This window comes from Aulostomus chinensis, chromosome 10 (assembly GCF_037954235.1).
Source record: "Aulostomus chinensis isolate RoL2024-O1b breed Wild chromosome 10, RoL_Achi_v1.0, whole genome shotgun sequence".
Taxonomy (NCBI): domain Eukaryota; kingdom Metazoa; phylum Chordata; class Actinopteri; order Syngnathiformes; family Aulostomidae; genus Aulostomus; species Aulostomus chinensis.
In genome coordinates, this window is record NC_141329.1 from 29,612,740 (window position 1) to 29,620,917 (window position 8,178).

Here is an 8,178-nt window from a genome sequence, read left to right on the forward strand (position 1 = left end):
CCAGTCAGATGTCCCGGTGCAGTTCAGAGGAGCATTTCAGGGAAGAAAAGGTTGGGAGAATCCTGTCTAAACTTCCCGGTGGCCTTCTTGCCACAGTGCTCCAAGTGACACTTGGGCTTGTGGAGCCTCTTGAGTAACTTTTCTCTCCAGACCAAAGGAGGTCATTTCAGGACAACCCTGAGTCACAGTGAATTAGTGGATGAAAGAGAGCAGGGCTTCCCTGGTGATCAGAGTGGGTCACCAGTGCTTTCAAGGTGCACAGCAACACAAATGGCTTTCTAGCTGTGAGGGATTTCCATAAAGCTGGAGAGTGACGGTGTGACATCGGGAACTCGCACAAGCCTGGGCTGTGGCGCACGCTGGGTTCTGGGTGAGTCTCCTCTCTCCCAGCTGTTTTTATGGCTGTTCTTTGTGAAAGATGGGAGGACATTTGGGGTTGAAATGATTGAATATTGGTGGACAGAATGGCTGTTTTGGTGGATTTCAGAGGATGAATACGTGGTTACGTCCGGATCTCCAGGTCACCCTGGAGCTTGTGTGTCTCGGGTGCAGACCCGGTGAACTCGCCACCTCTCTGATCCCGGCCGTCTGAAGTCTGCCAGGTTCTGAACGCCTGATATTCGAGTTCATAAATCCCTTTTGCCGTAAACTCATTTGGAAGGAGTTTTCCTGGATATTTGGCAGTCTTGCAACATCACTGTTGCCAGTAGGACAGTATTTACTGTTACACAGCCGCTGCACCTCACCAAAGTGTCAAGATAACTGTTTGGATTGGTTCTGACATCATACTTTTCGTAGGAACAAATCCTCAGGGAGTCCTCTGTCCTACGAAGGGTGAGACGCTGGCCTGTAAGGATCAGTGGGAGTAAGTAGTCTCAGGATGTGCCTGCTTCAGTGGGCGTGGCTAAACCCTGGACCTGTGACTGATTAAAAAACAACTGAACTTTGAACTCTGCTTCATTTGAAATGTCCCACCATTTTATGACAGTTGGCTAAAATGCTTTGTTCCCAAGCAATCACTGAGAAATGGAACACAAACAGGAGAACCCGTGCAGAGAGAGGCTACGGGGGATCAGAGCGCTCAGGGGACGTCATTTTGGTACCGCGCGTTCTCTCTGAAGTATTCATACATCGCAAGTGAAACTGATTGTCAATGAAAGTTCAACACTGATGAATGATGATTCCACAGGAGAAGAAGAGCAGGTCTGGAAGCTGCTTTTTGAAGGATTTTGCTGCGAACATTCAAAATGATCTGCGTGCTTAGTAACAGTCACTGTCACCGTGACAACAAGGTCAAATCCAACCATTGACCAGCATTTAACTTGATTGTTATTGTGTTATGACATTGTTCTCACTCATTGTTCTCTCTCTCTGTCTCACTCTCTTTCTTTCAACGTTCCCACACGGAAGTCAGTTAGGAAGCTGCTGTCATTCTTCAGGGTCCTCGGAGCTCCAGGTCTTGTGATTTTGGGTTTGCGCTCAGCAGCAGGAAGTCTCCTGTGAAGACCACGTGAACTTGAAAGCAACTCAACTCCTTCAAAGTGAAACGTCAAAGACAGCTGTCTGCAGAGGGAAGGGAGCACTGAACCTTCACAGATCCACTCCAGCTGCCGCCAACGCTGACATTCCTGCAAAAGAATGATGAGGACATTATTTATTCACAGAGGAATGTTCGGAATTAAGACATGAAACCAGTAAGGTCACGTTGGTGGGATTGTGGTGGCCACGCAGACACAAGCAGCTCAGGTCATCTTTAATCTCTGTTCAACGAGTGACTGAGCACAAACTCTTCTCTGCTCTCATTTACTCACTGAAGGTTTTTCCATGCGATGTTCAAGTGAATTTAAGACAAATTCTGGAAATGTCAAAAAAAGAACCTCAGATTAAGTGAAGACAAAGTTTCAGAATGTTTGGGAAGATTACATCAGAGCTGCTTTTTTGAGGGTTGTATCTGCCATTTTGCACGTTTAGTCTTTTCCAAAAGGAGCCAAACGTCCGACGGAGAGTTGAAAAAGCTGTTGGAAGTGTAGAGCTTGTTTGGAGACTTGAGGTTTTCATCATTCTTTTCTCATCTGCACTTCAAAACATCATCAAAATACGACCTTTAAACCTCAACAATCGCACGAATGTTTGATCTGAAGAGTGGATGTCGTTGAGGCCCCGCCCCCTCAGCTGCCTCAGACTTCGACGTCGGTCTCAACGGCCACACTCGTTTCCCCGTGATGCAGTTGTGCTGCTTGCTGCTGGCAGACCGTTGGCTCACGTAAGCAGCTTCTCTGGTGGAATCCATCAGCCTGTCACTGAGGCTTTCTAGCTGCCTGAGCAGCCTCATTAACCTTGGCCTGCTGAGGCGTTCACGATCAACACGCAGAATTAATGAACTGTCAAACTTCATTGTATATGACTTGGATATGCATGTGTCAGACTTTTGTTCCCCAGCTTGATGAGAAGCTGCCTACCTGCAGTGTGTATGTACGCCGCGATATGAAAACATTCTCCCTTCACTGCTCGCGCGCCCCCGCCAGCTTCCTCTGTTTAGAGGTAATGAGGGGTAGAGGTGTCATGGTCACGTTCTTGAGGTGCATCAAGAGCAGTCCTCTGATTTTCAGGAGAAAGGTATTCAGTCAGAGGAAGCAAGGGAGAGGCCCCACTGGGACTTGGGCCCAGGATCTCCTGTTTACAAGACAGCTGCTTTAACCAGCTAAGCTGCAGAGCCCCTGGCTGCTTGGTGATGTCACCCTCACGGTGGTGAACTGTCTTGGTGTGAAGACTTGCAAGTGCAGCTTCAGGAAAACGAGCAGAGGGAGGACAGTATTGTCGTTATTGACATTTTTTTTATCAGACTAGATCAGGTGTCACCTGAAGACCCAGACCAGATGTTGCTGCTGGTCCACTGACTGAATGAAACCAAGAAGAAGTTGCTGGATTGAAGACTGCTGGGTAGGCAGAAGGTCTGAACAAAAACCTGTAGGATGGAGGCGGAAGCTGCTCTTGCTGGACTTCAGAGCCTCCATGCAGTGACACCTGCCACAAGCGGGGGGGGGGGGGGGTGCATCATCATCACTCCAGTGAGCAGTGTTAGCTTCAGGCTACAGCCCACCTGTAGTTTACCTGTCAGGACTTCAAACCCGAGACACACGCGTTGACAGAGGGGATCGGACAACACGCTCCTCAGAGTGTCTGCATGCAGGGGTACACAGAACAAAGGTACTCCCCGAGCCAGAGAGCAGGCCCTGCTGGGATCTGAACCCAGGATCTCCTGTTTACGAGACACGTGCTTCAACCAGCTGAGGGCCGTGGTCGGGCCGCATCTCATACCTCGTGTCTTCCCATCCACCAACATGAGGACTGCATGGAAGCTGCGAGGGGCGGACTGCAGAAATTGACTGCTGTCTTGTGTGTCAATCATCAGGAAGCCCCACCTCATCACCATCATTGTATCGCCATCGTATCCTGAGCAGTGAGGGGGGGGGGCAGCTGGAAGGTTGTGACATCACACTTGTCTTAGAACAAAAGCCTCAGAGCGATGGTTCCATGATGCGGACTCTGAGCTGGCGGTGTTAAAACAGTGACATTGACACCTATGAGGACGGAGTCCTCCAGTGGTGAGCCGGTCTCTGGCTCATCATTGATCTCACTTCCACTCATTTAATTATGCTCAGCAACCTGAGGTGTTTCAAATTCCTCCATGACCCACATATCAGCTGTTCATGCTGGCGAACACAGGCGGAGATGAAGTCAGACCTTAGCTGCATTAATTAGCTGCAGGAAGGAGGGCGCAAGGCAGCGACGCAGCAGTTTTTAGTCTCCCAGCACAAACCAAGTTCTGATCCCACTTCTGGCTTTGAGATGTGACGACGGCAACATGGGGACCAAAGCAGATGGTGCACAAGCGTCTCGTGCCAATCACTTACAAGCAGATACGCATGAAGCTGCTTTGATTGCGCTGAGTGCTGAGAAGTGAGTTTTAATATTCTGGATTGGAGAACTGTTGACAGTCTGAGTGGGGAGATGACAGGGAGATCAGAGGGACAACAATTCTGGCTTTAAATGCATTTCTGTCGACTTAAAGGAACAAGTTGAGATCAAGATCATCACATTTCAGTGGAACTTTGAGATGTCACTGGAGGTAGTGGGACTCAAACCAACAACCTTTTGAGAAGTCAACAGTTGGTCCTGAGTCATGGCACAACTTTATGAAGACTCGCATAGCAAACAACATCTCCCACTCTCGCTCCCGTCACCCCCGTCACAGGCTCTGGGGCTAAGGTGGTCAAAGCGCCAGGAGGTCCTGGGTTCCAAACCCTGCAGGGCCTTCAGCTCCTTCTGCTAACCCTGACAGTGCGTCTCAACTAGAACTCCTGCATTTATCACTGAGAACCTGGGGAGGCCCAGGTGGTCGCTGATAGGTTTGGATGTGCATTGACGGTACGGTGTCTTGGGGGGGACGGTTTCTGTTCGGCCAAAACAATGTAGAAGACGTTCCCTCCTTTATGACCTCAGCGGCTGACGGCTTCCTCTTCGTGCTGAGGTAAAGCCATTGGGTCCAGATGCTCAGCTGCTCTCAGGTCAGCCAGTCCAGTGATAGAGAGAAAAAATATTTGGAAGAATTTCTTTCCAGCAGTGTTTGAGGCCAGGTTAGAGAAATGAAACACTCAGGATACAAACTTTAACTGAGCTGTAAACTACGCAGGGGGGAGGGAGAGAGGTGCCGTTCTAAGTTACCTGCCCCCGGAGGTCACAGGAGGTGATTGGGACACTTCTCAATCATCATTCTCAATCTTCTCATTGTTGTCTTTGATAAGCACCCCCGCTGGAACTGCTCCCCCTCAGGACCTGAAAGCAGCAGCTAATGAGTGACAAACCTAAATCTCTGTCCTCTGGGCCTCCACCTACCAACATCTGTTGGCAGGGAAGTCCCCGTCTGGTTCTGGCAATCTCTTGATATGATTCTGTTCAGCAACCGCTTCACTTTCAAATTGCTGTGTGACCTAAATCTCATCAGTTCCTTGCTGCTCCAGTATGAAAAACAAGACATGTCTGACTCAAATGTTCACACACCAGATGCTGTGTTCTGGCGTAAATTTAGTCAGAGTCTTGGGGGGACTGGGGGAGGAGGACTGAGTGACAGAAAGGTTAAGATTTTCTGTTCTAGGCTGGAATTTAAAGAATTTTCCGTGATTGGTTTGGACCACTGGAATCACAGCCACGCAAATCTGAATGATGGAATTGTTTCTCATCTGTGCAGTAACACAAGCCCTAATCATCGCCTTCTCTTAGAACCGTCGTCAGTCGGCCGTTCCATGGTTCCGTTGGGTGGAGAACCACGTCCAGTCAGCGCTGGGGTCACGACCAGCTGCAGGTTTACTGCGCTGAAGTCCCACACCTGAGCGTGTGTTTCTGCTTCCTCTACATCTGCCAGGGTGGCCTAGAATGTGGCTCTTGTGCTGACTTGGCTCTGCCTTCGTGGGAATGTTTCCATGGTGATTACAGGAGGCCCCTGTGTGTCGCAGCCGTATTCTGGAAACCACTTGGATTGATAACTTGAGGACCGGCAAGCTCAGCTGCCTGATATCAGCTCCACCTGAGTGCTGAATCCACTAAACAACGTCAGCGTATTAACAAATCCAGGACAGTGGTCCCTCACTGCTGCTTATGTAACACTGCCCCGGTTTCTAGCTGTTCATGAGTACGGCTGCGGCGCTGCGGAGGAGAGCAGCACCTCATCACATCCAGAAAGTTTCCTGAAGGACAGCGGAGGACAGACGAGCCGCTGAGGAGGGGTCAGGACACGCCTCTCCCCATTAGAAGCTTCATCTGCGTGTGTCGGAACGAACCAAGACACCCGTGCCCGTCATGAGTGACTGAGTTATCTAATCACGAGCGCTCGGTGTCTTCTTTCTAACCAGACTGTCAGACGGTCACATCGTGTTGCCCGGTGAGTTTGGACAGGTCTGTGTGAGCCTCGGGATTCATGAATCACTCCAGAATCAGAATCACATTCGCTCTTGTTTATGTTGGTCAAGACTATTTGGACTGAAAACCACAGAACTTGGAGTTCGGAAGCCCACATCCACCTACTGTCGTGTTCAGGCCCTCGTCATGAACACGCACGGGCGCTCACCCTTGTCATGACCTTTTTTGAGGGAAAAGAGGAACAAACCACGGTGGTAACACGGTTTCTTCCTCACGTTCTTGCAAACTACAGACGAACACATCGTTGTACATCGGACGACGCAGAGGTGCACCAGCTCTGGGATTTCACCGCCGTCTCCGGGAGCCGAGTCCTCATTCGCGTCACTTCCAACTTCGATTCTGTTGTGATTTAATTGCGGTGAACGGATCCGAATAATGCTGGGGTTTGACGTCATGGCGACACTCAAACGGGTTTCACAGAGGAAAACCTTCATGATGTCTTCCAAACACTTCCTAAGTGTTTTTGGGCCTGAATCAAAGCAGAGCTTCGCTACACATCAAAGAAAACATCGTGTATCACGCGTGTACTCGTCTTAGTCTCCCGATGGCGGCCATTTAATGCAGCAGTAACATCCAACCTCGGTGCATTTACCCACCTTAAAAATGCCAAAGTGAAGACACCTGTGTGTTTCACCACGAAACAGAAATATGCACTCACCTCTCTTTCACACATGCCTGGATACCGATGGGCTGCAAGAAAGGTGCATTCGTTATCCTGGTACGTCTGAAAATGATAGAAACGTCTGTGTGACGAATGGTTGCCATCCAGCCGGTGCAGCACCTTTGATCCAGGCTGTTTGCAGCCGTGATTTGTGGGCTCCTGCCAGCCAGTGGCTGCTTTGTGTAACAAGTGGCGTTTGGCATCCGGAGCATATTGTTCTACACTGATGGAGTGGTCTTGTTTGGGGCTGAACAAATGGAAATGGATTTGGGGGAGGAAACCGTGATGCATAATCTGCTGCTCTGCTGACATTTGGAGCCCAGCTACTGAAGGGAATGTTCATTTGCATCAAAGAGGCAACAATATAAAGAAAATGAAGGCATTTATAGATCTTTTCTCGAAGCCTTGGGGTCTGTCGAGAGCCAATGAGTCACTGTGAAGCAGGATCCTGCCTTAAAATGTCTCATCTCTCAAAGAAAGCAGCCGGCGACGCTGAAGCCCTCATATTTGGGACATTAGCAGCAAATGACAGCGTCTGTCAGACGGCATTCTACTGCGGTTTCACATACGTTTACTCCTCATCCAGTGAATGTTTGTTTCTGTCACCGTCGCTCCAGCATCGACTCGGCCTGTAAGTGAAACGGCCAGATTTCATCTGACAAGACAGTGACTCCCGTTCTGGGCACTTGAAAGGCCAAATACTCTGAAGTAGCACTGTAAGGTGGTCGGACCTTTAATGTGGGCTGATGTTCTCCAGGGGAAAGAGTGCGCTTCAATCAAACGAGATGAAAGGACGAATTATTGGTCTCCTACCACTTGGAGGCCGGTAATGATGAGCCATGCCAGGGATATTGGGTTCTTGGTCTTCATGGGCCGTTCTTCTCTTTAGTTTGAAAGCTGTGTAAGGAGATTTGTTGTCGTTTTCAGGACCTCACTCTTGTGATCCTGTCACATAAGATGTCATATTGGGTTATGGAAGTGAGACGCCACATGGAAACGTTGTGAGAAGTGCTGGTCCCTGGGTCGCCGAGTGGAGGCTGCCAACGCAGTAATTAGGAAGGAAAAGCAGTGTTTGGGGTTTGGTCTGCCAGCTGGGTGCACAGGTGCTAGGAGGACTGGTTTCAGCTTCCCTGAATCCTAGAAAATATTAGCACAGTGGAAATAACAAGAGATTTTCACAGTCAAATTTTTAATCCAATTTAACGCGTAAACACAGAAAAAAGCTTCACTTGAAAGGGATGAAAGTGACGACGCTGCTGGGTCGAGCAGAGATGGTCCTCATAAGTAAGACAATCACGGTTCTTGTAAATCTGCACAATTCAGTTTAAATGGGTTTGTAGAAGGCTGCTGCAGTCGCACACACACTCTCAGGGACTCATTATCCTGCACACAAACACCTGAGATTCATACACACCTGCACACACTGATTTCTCCCCCAAGCACACACTCACTGGGTCACACACACCATTAGGTTTCTGACTACTTCCATAGTTTGGACTGAATATGTTGCCACCCTGCGGCAATGATTTAGCATCAAAAGA

At 49.2% G+C, this 8,178-nt stretch overlaps 1 long non-coding RNA gene across 1 annotated transcript; it reads right to left on the bottom strand.

Moving 5' to 3' along the window:
- Positions 1-1,107: 1,107 nt before the first annotated feature.
- On the bottom strand, positions 1,108-7,958 carry LOC147255252 (uncharacterized). Its single transcript, XR_015118242.1, has 3 exons — positions 7,867-7,958; positions 6,635-7,774; positions 1,108-1,628 (listed from the first exon to the last, which is right to left on the bottom strand). It is a non-coding gene; the product is annotated as an uncharacterized LOC147255252 (long non-coding RNA).
- Positions 7,959-8,178: the final 220 nt, after the last annotated feature.